General features: G+C 35.6%; 1 long non-coding RNA gene across 3 annotated transcripts; it reads left to right on the forward strand.

Moving 5' to 3' along the window:
* Window positions 1–4,128: 4,128 nt before the first annotated feature.
* LOC110713366 lies at window positions 4,129–8,039 on the forward strand. Of its 3 annotated transcripts, XR_002509891.1 has the most exons (4): window positions 4,192–4,387; window positions 4,589–4,643; window positions 7,260–7,390; window positions 7,646–8,039. It is a non-coding gene; the product is annotated as an uncharacterized LOC110713366 (long non-coding RNA). The 3 variants fall into 3 exon arrangements; XR_002509892.1 differs by having other exon boundaries at window positions 4,129–4,643; window positions 4,874–7,390; XR_002509890.1 differs by having other exon boundaries at window positions 4,198–4,643.
* The last annotated feature ends 5,489 nt before the right edge of the window (window positions 8,040–13,528 follow it).

The following is a 13,528-nucleotide window of genomic DNA, read 5'->3' on the forward strand; positions in this document are numbered from 1 at the left end:
CAATAGGATTAACCCTAAACCTGTTTATCTATGTTGGTTGAATTTAATGCACATATAAATCTATTATTGGCGATCACTTGAATTATAATCACAATTAACCCTAACAAGATTATTAATTATCTTATTAAGCGTGATTACAAGTACCAATTCCCTTCAAAACATGCATAAAAGGTGTGATCAAGCAACAAATAACAATAAATCAAGCAACATAATAAATAATCAACAACAATAATTATAGTCGTTATCAAAATAATAATAATAATAATATTCATAATCATCATGAATTATAACAATTATAATCATAATCATGTTCATGTTAATATTAAAGCACAATAGAAATAGCAAGATCCTAGGCATGATACTAATAACAAACCCTAGCATGTCACTAAGCAATAAAAATCAAACCTTTAACCCTAACATGATACTAACAATCATAAATATTAGGAAGAACATAGGAAACATCATAACAATCATATTTAATATTAAAATTACCCTAGACATGATATTAGGAATATCATAATAACAATATAAACATGATTTCTACATCATAATCAATTAAACCATTAAAGTACTTACTATGATGCCTCATACCTCTTTCTAATAACAAAATACACACGTTAGTAACTTCAAGGAAAATAATAATCAAAACAACTAAATTAAATAATTGAAATAGGGATTTGGGACCAAACCCTCATAAATTAAACCTTTCACGTCTCGGGCGAAGGCAACTTCGAATATGGATAAGTGTTTCTAGATATTTTGAATGCGGAATTTTGTATGAAAACAAAGTAAGAAAGAGATGAATGGAAGAATGCTAAAGAATTAATGATTGTTGATGAAAGCTTGCAAATGAATAGAATTGGTGTATGATTAAAGAGAGAATTAGAGAATTAATGATTGTAGGTGAATCAAAACGGAATTTTTAATACGATATTTATAGAGAAAATCAGCCAAAAAAGATAATTTAACAAAACAGAGTCTGACGCACGCAAAACGAGGTTGGCGCCAACCCTGGCTAGCTGGCGCCAGGCACCAGTGGCTAGCGCCTGGCGCCAAGCCTGGTTCCAGGCACCAAGGCCTGGGTTTGGACGCCAGTCTTGATTCTAACGCGTTTTCGAAAATCCGATAAGTTTACTGTACTGGAGGATAAAATAATAAAATTTCTTCGAAAATGCTATTTGATTTTGATTAAAACTCTGAAAAGTCAACAAAGTCAACTTATCAATGCTAATTGAATTAGGAATGAAAAGAACATTCTAGAAGATTCTAGAAGACTGAAACCATTCCTAATGTTCGGCCCTCCCCTAGATCATTGGGCCGTACGTAGAGCTCAAACCGGGCCCAGTTTAGTAAATTGACCATAACTTCCTCAATAATCATTGGAATTGGGCTTATAATATATCGTTGGAAAGGTCTTTTCAAGCCCCATCAAAATACACTATTATTGGACCCATATCATGGACCAACCAAACTGGATTGGCTGTTTTCTTAAAATAAAGTTTTCAAAAACAGAGAGAAGAGAAAAGAAATAAAACTATCCGCAACACTAGACCTTTCAACACTTTCGTTTTATTCGATTATGATTCGACGCGAAAGGTACTCACTACTGGTTTTGGTTTTGGGGAGACACAAATGAGTGTCTACAGAAGCCCCCACTTTGACTAAGTTTGGAGAAACGCAAGTTTCGAAAAACAAAAGCCAAAGTATCGATAGGGACGGAAAATGATTCAGAACGTTCTGCGATCCTAAATCAATCTTGCAACGCCGATACCTGCAAAACTAGCGTTAGTTAAACAAATAGAAGAGTTAAGAAACGCGTATCTTGCACCGTCAAGCACACGTCTCTGAAAGTAACCGATTTGCTGCCGCTTTACTGTTGTTTTGATGACCTCCTGCAAGCTAGAGAATGACATCCCTCTTGAAAACCGCTACGCCTGTAACTGCTCCCAAATTAGAAGATTTCTTCGCCTGAAACCATCCTCTCCGCAATGATAGTACTCCACATCCTAGGGAACACTATCGAAGATTGCTTCTCTGGAAACAATCTCCATTCGCATTGATAATATTCCACGTCCAAGGGAATACTATCGAAGATTGCTTCTCTTGAAACAACCCTCAGTTGTTTGTGACAACTCTCCATAATCTAGGGAACACCACCTTGTTGTTTCAATGTTCACTCGTCTCTTAAAAAAGAGCTTTCTTTTGATATGTTCACGTGCCTCTGAACAAAGAGCTTCTTTTTGATATGATATTCTGAATGATGTGTCCACGCGTCTATGAACGAAGTGTTTAATAATAGAATGCCCACGCGTCTCTGAGCAAAAGAGCTTGAAAATAGGAAACGTCCACGCGTCTCTGAACAAAAGAGCTTGAAAATAGGAAATGTCCATGCGTCTCTGAACAAAAGAGCTTGAAAATAGGAAACGTCCACGCGTCTCTGAACAAAAGAGCTTGAAAATAGGAAATGTCCACGCGTCTCTGAACAAAAGAGCTTGAATGAAATGTCCACGCGTCTCTGGAGCAAAAGAGCTTGAATGAAATGTCCACGCGTCTCTGAACAAAAGATCTTTGATGATATGCCCACCCGTCTCTGGAGCAAAAGAGCTTCTGATGGAAATGTTCATGCGTCTCTGAATAATAGAGCTTCGGTACTTGAACGTTTGTTGCGATAATGTCTTGAAGAAAAAAATTTCCGAAGACCAACGTTTGTCAATCTCTAAAGCTCGCCTGAACTTTATTCCGCTAAAACCAGTATGTCGGTGCTTCCGTGATGAGCCAATTCTTAGGCGCTTCAAGCTAAGTGAGACGATCTTTCATCAGGTCGACCACTTATTGTGATTGTAATCAAACTAACTACTTAATCATGTCAAATTGCTTATAGGGGTTAACTGGCGCACCAAGGAACCTAAATTTGCTGTATGAAGTCGAAATCACCTTTCTAAGAGGCTTCGAGCTCTGTCGCTGCTGAAATATCTCTGGCGCCAAGAATTGACTCTGTCGCCGAACGCTGTGATAGGGTCTTCCCTGTTCTGCTGCACCTGTACCTATTTTGACTATATAACTTTACCAATTTCTTTAATTATCTTAGGGTTGACCTAAGGTTTAGCATTGATTGACTCATCGACTTGACACGACTCAAGGTATAAACTTGACTCTCCGTGATTGACTAACTCGAGGTTGACTCGACTCGAAGTGTGTGCATTGTAATGTGATCGTGCGACTCGAAAAATGCAAAAAAGCAAAAAATTTCCGTTAATTTTGTGGAGGGTACCGACTTTCTCCCGAAAAAGAAAGACGTGAAAAAGAAAATCAAAAGTTTGAAGATGCATGTTGAATGAGCTTAGTCAAATGTTGTTTGATACTATCTCTCAAGGTTCAAGGATTAATTCATCCTAGGCTATCTCAACTGTTGACTCAATGATGAAAGCATTTGGGTAACTTAGGCACGGAGGCTAAGCACTTCATGCTTCGTGATGCAATGACAATTATGAGTAATTTTGACGAAGCATGCTTCAGCGTTAAGATTTCATGACAAAGGGTTCCTAAGGGAAATATATTTGGTCATGTATGCGTGATGTGTGTGATAGTGACACTAAAGTTAGGCCGCAAGAGCTAAGTGTGTGGGAAAATATATTATTGAAAAGACTCAAATGGTGGTGACTCTTAGGCTAGGTAAGCTAATGATGTAGGGATCAAGCCCTCAAGTCTAGCTCTAAATGAATAAGGATGAGCACAGGGGATCCCTTGATATGATCATGGTGTAAGTGTGTGAATGTGAATATGAATGCATTTTTATTACGGCTGCACCTTGATGTGAGGTTGCCTACGTATCCGTTAGGAATCAGGCCGAACGTAGCTCTAGCCGAACCTCGCACAAGTGTGTATACCTCAAAAAGGTCTTTTAAGGGTTGTAACGTGGTTAGGCTAAAGGTTATAGAAGAAGGGGATAAAGGCTCAAGACCCTAGATAAGCCCTCAAGGTGTGCAACCTCGTTTTTGAATCTTTATATTTTTATGCTCACTACTACAAATCCCGTGATTTCTGGACGGTTTACTCTCGACGCTGGCCTCTTAGCGTCAACATGAAATTGTAAACTCCGTGTTTAGTCGACGCATTTTCTAGTCTAGAAATTTGTGGACAATGAAAGGCATCGAGGATTCTACATGCTTTGCACGTGACCATAATTTTCAGCCCACTCAAAACTTAACCGCCCTTCTACACAAAATAACCCCTGTAAACTCTCTGATTCTTTCACAACGAAGCCTAATTCGCCGCCAACCCTTCTCCAATATTCACATTTCATCTCTAAAGACATCGAGATTCAGTGAATTCGGCTAGAAAACTGTGAAAATCGCATCTCTTCGTCAATATCGTCAACTCAATTCATGTTGTAGTAACATCCTTGCTGTTGTTATCGATTGATTTTGCTAGTTTTTTGCTTATATCTCACTGAAATTTCTTTTATTTATCTTGATATGTGGTTTCTTTTTGTTCAATTGAATCTAAATTTATTTTAATGTTGTGTTTTTCTACCGATTGTTTTGGTTCTTTGGGATTTATCGGTTGAAATTGTGTTACAATGGGACAGATAATTTTTCAATATGAAGCTTCTATGATGCTCCAATATCGTCTAATTATAAGAGGTATTGAATTTTTTCCTCTCTCAAGTTTACATTTTTAGGATTTTTAAAAGTAATTTATCTTAAGTTCAAATTTTTCCAGATCATGTTGTTGAAGTTGTTCTAGGTTCAATTTTTTTTTTCTTTTTTTCCTCTCATTTTCAATTCTTTGTGTTATAAATAATCCGATTTTTGCATTCGTACTTCAATTCGTACAATTAAAAAAATTCCCGATTTTTGTTTTGTACTAATAGCTTCAGTCTCCTCCGATCCACCTCTTGCACATCGCACAACTTCCGACGCTGCTTGCTACAATATCTTGGAGTTATTAATTAAGATATATTGAGTCAAAGTTATCATTTTAGTTATCTCATAATTGTTCTGATAGTATGATCCTTTGTTTTCGTATTCCTTGTAACTTAACTAGTAACAGAGATATTCCCTCTTCTTTCTTGATCTGTTGGGTGTTATTATCTCTGAAATTGTGTAGATTAGGCTTGAATTTTCTGGGATTTAACTAATCAGGTGGTTGTTAGTTTAATCTTGTGAAGCTGGGGTGAAGAAAGCTTGGGGTGGGTAAGGTGTGATTGATATAGTGGGAAAGTTGAGTTCTTTGGGAAGCAAGTTAATGGACTTGGGGCTCCAAATTGAACAAGCAGAAACAACCACTCTCGAAAAAAATAAAGTGGAATTTAAATATTGTTTACATGATTATTTAGAGTCTTAGAGATATATTGATGCATTATTTATCCGGTTTGTCTTAGGAATTAACTTGCATGAAAACTGCAGTTTATGGTTGAAATGCACTGTAATTGTTCAGACGTTAATAAGCTTTATTTAAACTAGAAACTGCAGAAACACCATGTAGATGATTGCCCTCTTTCTAGTTTTAATTTTTGCGAAAATGCAAAGCTCCACTATGAAACAAATGGCCTACATGTATCATGGAAATTAGCAGTGAACTTGTAGATTTTATTTTGCTGTATAGTGCATGCATTCTTCAAGTGAGGTTTAATTGCAGCAAATTAGAATGATTGATACCGATGATGACATTTCTTGGTGCAATATTTTTAATTGGGTTTAGCTTGTAATATTGTTCATTAAGGTAGTGATAGAAAGTTTTTTTTTAATTTTTTTTTTTTTTACTGTATATTCACTTTATGTTACAATCCTTGAAGCTCGATTTGTTGTATGGGCGTCGCTTTCACCCTAGAAAGCTACTGTTGTGTAGAAACGAGAAATTAGGGGTGGGATTAATAGTGCATTGTTATTTTATACAACAAAATGATGACATGAGTTAAATGTGAAATGTAAAATGTAAAACGTTACTCCGTAGTATATTGAGCTGAGGAGTTGTAGATTATCATGATCCCTTGCTTGATCTTTGTTTGAAATGCTTGATTTCTCATACATTAGAAATGACTAGGTATCTTTGTAAACTATCTCCCTAGTTAGAAATTTGATGTCACTCGTAATTTAGATTATAAATGGTTAAATATCTCAATGGTATTATTAGGTAGTGAACTAAGTTTCTTACTCAGGCTGACTTTATGAACAATGCACCCAATGTTCAGCACCCAATGCGATAGGATGCATTTGGGCTGCCAATAGAGCAGCATGCTATTGATGTATGTTTTTATTTTTATTTATTTTAAATCCTAGGACATGGCTTTATCACATTTTTGTTTACAGTTTCTTTTTGTCACAAACTATGGCCATCAGGTTGAATGTTTTGTGATAATAATTAGGTGATAAATATATTGTTTTGTGTGTAAAGTTTGGTCTTTGATATGAGAACCCGCCGTAAAAAAAACAAAAAAAAGTTTACAGTACCTTTTTGTGTGAAAAGTTTGTCTTTGATATGAGATCCTTGTTTAAGTATTTTTATTTTTATTTTTATATTTGGTTTTTGCAAAATGAGATTCCAGAGAGATAGTTTCTTCATCTGTAATCAGTCCACAAATAAAGGAACAATATTTCATCCCTCATTTGGAAAAGGCTTTAAGTATCAATTTGTAATTTGTTGTGTATTGAGTTTAGATAACTAGGCTTAATCACTCTAATGGGATAGAGCAGTTATATTTTGATTCGCTTCCACAAGATCGAGGTGATTAGTTTGGTGGAATTTGATTGTATTTGACTGATATTTAAATTTCAATATGCTCACTAATTAACCCTTATATTATTTATACATAGAGTTTTTTCTCTAAATTAATTAAATAAGTGTAATAGTTTTGCTTTTGCTATGTAGCTTAATAAACTTATAGGTGATTAGGGAGTAGTAATATCTGAAACTGATATGAAACTTTGCTTTCTATTTTTTTCTTTGATGTGATTTATTATTGGTGATTTCTCAACTTAACTGGGATGAATTCAATTTTCTGAATAAGAAGAGTTCTTGATGTTGATATTTTTGTTATTTGCAGATGAATTATTTCAGATTTAGTGTTAGATTCTAAAATACTCAGCTTCATTATTTTGGCTGTATTAATTTGCATTTACTGTTCAAATATTGCTTTCGTTATAACTATGCTGCTTGTTTGGAGTGCTTGCTTGTTCCAATTGTTTCTGCTCCCTATGTTCCCATTATTGTGAACTGTTATTAATTTTGGGTAGTGTTTTGCTTTTGTTTTTGTTTAGACATGCCATGAGTATTACAGCTTGAGGACGGCACTGTTACTGTTACATGAACTCCAAGATTTTCCTAACTGAGAGACTGGCTTCTTACATAGAATTGTAGGCTGAAAACTCTACTTTGCTGAAGAGCTATGGTAAATTGCATTTCTTGGACATGATCTTTGTGGTGTTTAATTTTGAGCTTTACATTTTTGTGAAACAGATTCTAGTTTAACTAGAATTTTTCATCAATATTGTTGTTGTTTCAGGATGTTGTGAAACAGCTTTACATTTTTGTGAAAGAGCTTTACATTTTTAATCGATATTGTTGCTGTTGCAGGATTTTTTCATCGCTATTGTGAAACAACTTTACATTTTTGTGGTGTTTAAGATTGATGTTGTTGTTACAGGATGCTGATCAAGCTCCATCTTGCGTTGTTGCTCCATAATATTGTTGCTAATGTTGTTAGTCCATGATGATGAGGATCTACAAACATCTAAGGGTGTTTTGTGTATTCAAGGCCAACAATGATTCGAAACAATATGAACTTTGCTTTACGCCCCTTGCAAGAAGATTAAGGAGGAGCTAATTGGAGATCGATTGATTGAAGTTATTTTTTTTTTTTTTGTTGAAGAAATGAGCAGATTTATTCCACTAGCTAGTACGTACTAGTCATGAGTGAAGTGTAGGTTGGAATTATATTTCTTGTACTACCTAATAGCAAACTCATTACAATGAGATATTGTCCATGTACTATAACATATTTATATGCAATAACAAAATTGGCTTAATTTTGCTGTGTATTTATTGGTAATACTAGTATATACTAGTAAATTTTTAGTGTGAAATAATTTTTTTGGTAATTATATTCTAGATATTTTTGTAAAGAATCTGGACAAAAAAAAAAAGTCACAAACAATGAGAATATAGACAGAAATAAGCGTCGCAAAAATATAAAACATCTAATATGTGAGACTATGGACACAATAAAGCGTCGCCAAATTTGAGGTTTCAGACACAAAAAAGCGTCGATAAACTTGAGAAAGTGTGCCAAAACTGCAAATTACGACGCTTCGTATAAAATTTTGGACGTCTTAAAGCGTCGAGATTTGCGACGCTTTTTTGTGACGTTTAATTTTCTCGACTCACATATTTTCGACGCTTTTTAGCGTCGAAAAATAGCTTGAAAAACGTCTAAAAAGGACGGATTTTCTAGTTCTAAGTGAATAGGGATGAGCATTGGAGATCCCTTGATATGATCATGGTGTAAGTGTGTGAATGTGAATATGAATGCATTTTAATACGGCTGCACCTCGATGTGAGGTTGCCTACGTATCTGTTAGGAATCAGGCCGAACGTAGCTGTAGCCGAACCTCGCACAAGTGTGCACACCTCAAAAAGGTCTTTTAAGGGTTGTAACGTGGTTAGGCTAAAGGTTATAGAAGAAGGGGATAAAGGCTCAAGACCCTAGATAAGCCCCCAAGGTGTGCAACCTCGTTTTTGAATCTTTATTTTGAATCATATTTAATAATAGGCCTCTACTTTATTCTGATCGTATTCATGTGCGCTTTTTAATTAACATGCAATCAATAGGATTAACCCTAAACCTGTTTATCTATGTTGGTTGAATTTAATGCAAATATTAATCTATTATTGGCGATCACTTGAATTTATAATCACAATTAACACTAACAAGATTATTAATTATCTTATTAAGCGTGATTACAAGTAACAATTCCCTTTAAAACATGCATAAAAGGTGTTATCAAGCAACAAATAACAATAAATCAAGCAACATAATAAATAATCAACAACAATAATTATAATCGTTATCAAAATAATAATAATATTCATAATCATCATGAATTATAACAATTATAATCATAATCATGTTCATGTTAATATTAAAACACAATAGAAATAGCAAGATCCTAGGCATGATACTAACAAGATTAATAACAAACCCTAGCATGTCACTAAGCAATAAAAATCAAACCTTTAACCCTAACATGATACTAACAATCAAAAATATTAGGAAGAACATAGGAAACATCATAACAATCATATTTAATATTAAAATTACCCTAGACATGATACTAGGAATATCATAATACCAATATAAACATGATTTCTACATCATAATCAATTAAACCATTAAATTACTTACTTTGATGCCTCGTACCTCTTTCTAATAACAAAATACACACGTTAGTAACTTCAAGGAAAATAACAATCAAAACAACTAAATTAAATAATTGAAATAGGGATTTGGGACCAAACCCTCATAAATTAAACCTTTCACGTCTAGGGCGAAGGCAACTTCGAATATGACTAGGTGTTTCTAGATCTTGTGAATGCGGAATTTTGTATGAAAACAAAGTAAGAAAGAGATGAATGAAAGAATGCTAAAGAATTAATGATTGTTGATGAAAGCTTGCGAATGAATAGAATTGGTGTATGATTAAAGCGAGAATTAGAGAATTAATGATTGTAGGTGAATCAAAACGGAATTTTTAATACGATATTTATAGAGAAAATCAGCCAAAAAAGATAATTTAACAAAACAGAGTCTGACACACGCAAAACGAGGTTGGCGCCAACCCTGGCTAGCTGGCGCCAGGCACCAGTGGCTAGCGCCAGGCGCCAATGGCTAGCGCCTAGCGCCAAGCCTGGTTCCAGGTGCCAAGGCCTGGGGTTGGACGCCAGTCTTGATTCTAACACGTTTTCGAAAATCCGATAAGTTTACCGTACTGGAAGATAAAATAATATAATTTTTTCGAAAATGCTATTTGATTTTGATTAAAACTCTGAAAAGTCAACAAAGTCAACTTATCAATGCTAATTGAATTAGGAATGAAAAAAACCTTCTAGAAGATTCTAGAAGAATAAAACCATTCCTAATTATATTAGGAATGATAAATCATATTAGGCCCTCCCCTAGATCATTGGGCCGTACATAAAGCTCAAACCGGGCCTAGTTTAGTAAATTGGCCATAACTTCCTCAATATTCATCGGAATTGGGCTTATAATACATCGTTGGAAAGGTCTTTGCAAGCCCCATCCAACTACACTATTATTGGACCCATATCATGGACCAACCAAACTGGATTGGCTGTTTTCTTAAAATAAAGTTTTCAAAAACAGAGAGAAGAGAAAAGAAATAAAACTATCCGCAACACTAGATCTTTCCACACTTTCGTTTCATTCGATTATGAGTCAACACGAAAGGTACTCATCACTGGGTTTGGTTTTGGGGAGACACAAATGGGTGTCTACAGCTACACTTGTAGCCTCGTTACTAATTGCAATTGTTGTGAGTGTATGCGCAGAAATCATAATAGGATTTTTGTGCCTTACGATCCCGAGATTGAGCAAACCTATAGGAGGAGAATGATAGCTGTTCTAGGCCATTAACTACTTCCTCAACTAGGGAGGTCAATTTTGAGGAAAGACAAGAACAAATGGCTGGCGAGGAACAACCGGTCCAAAGACCTTTGAAGGAGTTGGGAGCTCCGGGAACTTATAGAGCTTCAAGTGGCATTGCTCCACCCATTACTCAAGCCAATGATTTTGAAATACACCCCGCAATGATAAATTTGATCGAAAGGAGGCAATTTAGTGGAGCAAAACATGAGAGCCCTCTTGCACATTTGAACGAATTTGAAAATATTGCAACACGATCAAGGTAAATGGGGTAACTCAAGAATTTGTGAGACTAAAGCTATTTCCTTTCTCCTTGATAGGAAGGGCTCTTGAATGGCTTGAAAAAGAAGTAAGGCAGAACTCCTTGATAACTTGGGACCAGGTCACCATGACTTTCTTAGGGAGATTCTACTCTCAATACAAGACGGTCGAGGCAAGGGCTTTGATACAAGGTTTCTGTCAATGGGCTAGTGAAACCATTTATGAGGCTTGCGAGAGGTATAAAGAATATCAAAGGGAGTGTCCCCATCATGGCATTCCGACATACCAAGTGCTCCAAATCTTCTATGGGGGCTTTAGCCCACAAGGAAAGACTAGCCTAGATGCGGGAGCGGGTGGCCAGTTTATTAACAAAACGAAGGAGCAAGTCATAGTGATAATTGAGGATGTGGTGAGGCACCACATGGATTGGCAAGAAGGAGAGAGAGAGAGTCTTTAAATAAGGGAGGAAATGTGGTTTACTCCGTTGATCACCTTAATGCCATCAACAATTTGACTTCCCAAATCGCCAACCTTGAAAAGGAGATAATGCCCATCAGAAGGTTGACTCCTATTTTTGCAAGCATATGGAAACAAGGTACAATTCTTGAGAAATTAGATTTGAAATGTTAAATTGGGTCATTTGCGGGTATTTACACCTACCCCAAATCCGGCAATATCTTTCCTTGCTCTTTCTCTAGTGGATGATGACTTGTTGGACATGTGTTGTTTTGTTGGTTTGATCTCCTTGTTTTCCCCTCCCATGGATTATTTGATTTATGTTTGAGTGTATTTTCTCATTCAAGCTTGGGGGAGGGTATTCTATCATGTTTGGTGGGATGTTGATTCATATATTCTATGCACCTTTGTATATGCTTTTCTATGTTCTTTTATTTTGAAAAACTCCAAAAAGATTTGTTTTTCTATCAAGGTAAATTTGCAATGTGTTTTGTTTTGTTCTTGCTTTGGACATAGTAACATTTAGACTTGTATGATTGAATTATTTTCTTCCTAAATGGTAACGGTGTGCACGGTTTGAGAGTATGCTAGGTTCATTCTAGGATAAAGCATGCTAAGGTAGTTGGTTAGAACTAGTGGGACCATGAATCCGGATTCTACTTGTTTATGGCATGATTGGTAGTTGCTTCATATAGTTGATTTGACACCAATAGTGAGTTTTTGCTACATCCATGTGAGGCTCATTGTTTTTCAAGCCTTCAACATATATTTACATGAGCGACATGGATCCTTGACTATCACAGACCTAAAATCTAGAAGCTTGATTTATGATTCTTAAGCCTGAGATTGAACCATTCTAGAGAGGACAAAGACATCTTTTCAGGGATCTAATTTTTCTTTTCTGGGATAGTTTGTTTCATTTTCGGTTTTTAAGTTTTCATTTGCCTACTTGCTAACCATTTGAGCCTTTTACCTTCTTTTCAAGCCACATCTTTAGATTTTGAGCCTTTTGTTTCATTTTTGTACCCATTCTTGGTTTTTGTGAAGCAATTGATCATTATTGTTGGAGTTTGAGGTGGAGGAGTTTGGATTATTGGTTCTCTTGAAAGCAAGTTTTTGTTGTGATTTTTGTGTGAATAATGGCAAAAGAATATGTGAAAAAGCCGTCCAAAATTGAAAAAGGCAAGGACATAATAAATACAAAATTAAAAGAGTCGTTCATAGTTAAAAGAGGCGAGGACAATTTCTTTGAAAAATGAAAATACAAAAAAAAAAAAAAGTGAAAATGTGAAAATTCAAAAATATTTTGATGTGAGTATTCTCCCTTTTTGAGCATTGAGGACACTGCTCCATTTAACCTTGGGGGGAAGCGTTCTCACGCTTTTTATGTATATGTTTGTGATTTATAGCTTTGAATAAGCTTGAGGGTGTTGTTGTTTTTGTTTGGTGATTACTTGGTTATGGTATAAAGAAAAGGCCTGTTCTTTGTTTGACTATTAGGGAAACCACCAAATTTTAAATTTTAGCCTACCCTCACCCTTCTTTCCCTTATGTTACAACCTTTGAAAGTCCTGTTGACCTAGAGGTTGAGTCACTTATCGGGGGAGGGAATTATGGGGCTTAGCCTAAGGAGAGGGGATGCATAGTCAAGATGTCGAGTAGCCTAAAATATCTCTTTTTCCGGTTCCTTGTGGAACACTTGAGCACAAGGGGAAGATATGAGACTAGTAGGGAGAACGCGGTAAGATCATTTGGGATGAAAGTGGATTGCGAAAGCTAGTTCCTATACTTAGCCTATTTATGTTTCAATCAACCTTGGGTATCTTGGAACGTGAACTCCTATATTTGTTTAGGGAGATTTGCATTCACTTGTGCTTATACATTTGGAAAAGTCATTTCATAAACATTTTTTTGTCTTTCTTTTCATTTGATTTACTTTTCATGCTTTACCTTGATTGTATTATTATGAGAGTTATGGGTTAAACTCTTAGGATACCCTTACGAGAGCATCACTCGTCCTATAGGGCGATCTAGGGATTTAAATGATTTGTGTTTAGTTGCTAAAATTGACCATGATTCCTACAAAAGTGAGTTAGTTTATAATCTTGTCTCCTCTTTTCTTTAGTTTGTTTGAATAAGCTCATCATTTTC

The sequence above is a fragment of the Chenopodium quinoa genome, unplaced genomic scaffold, assembly GCF_001683475.1.
Source record: "Chenopodium quinoa cultivar QQ74 unplaced genomic scaffold, ASM168347v1, whole genome shotgun sequence".
In the NCBI taxonomy this organism is placed as follows: Eukaryota; Viridiplantae; Streptophyta; class Magnoliopsida; order Caryophyllales; family Amaranthaceae; genus Chenopodium; species Chenopodium quinoa.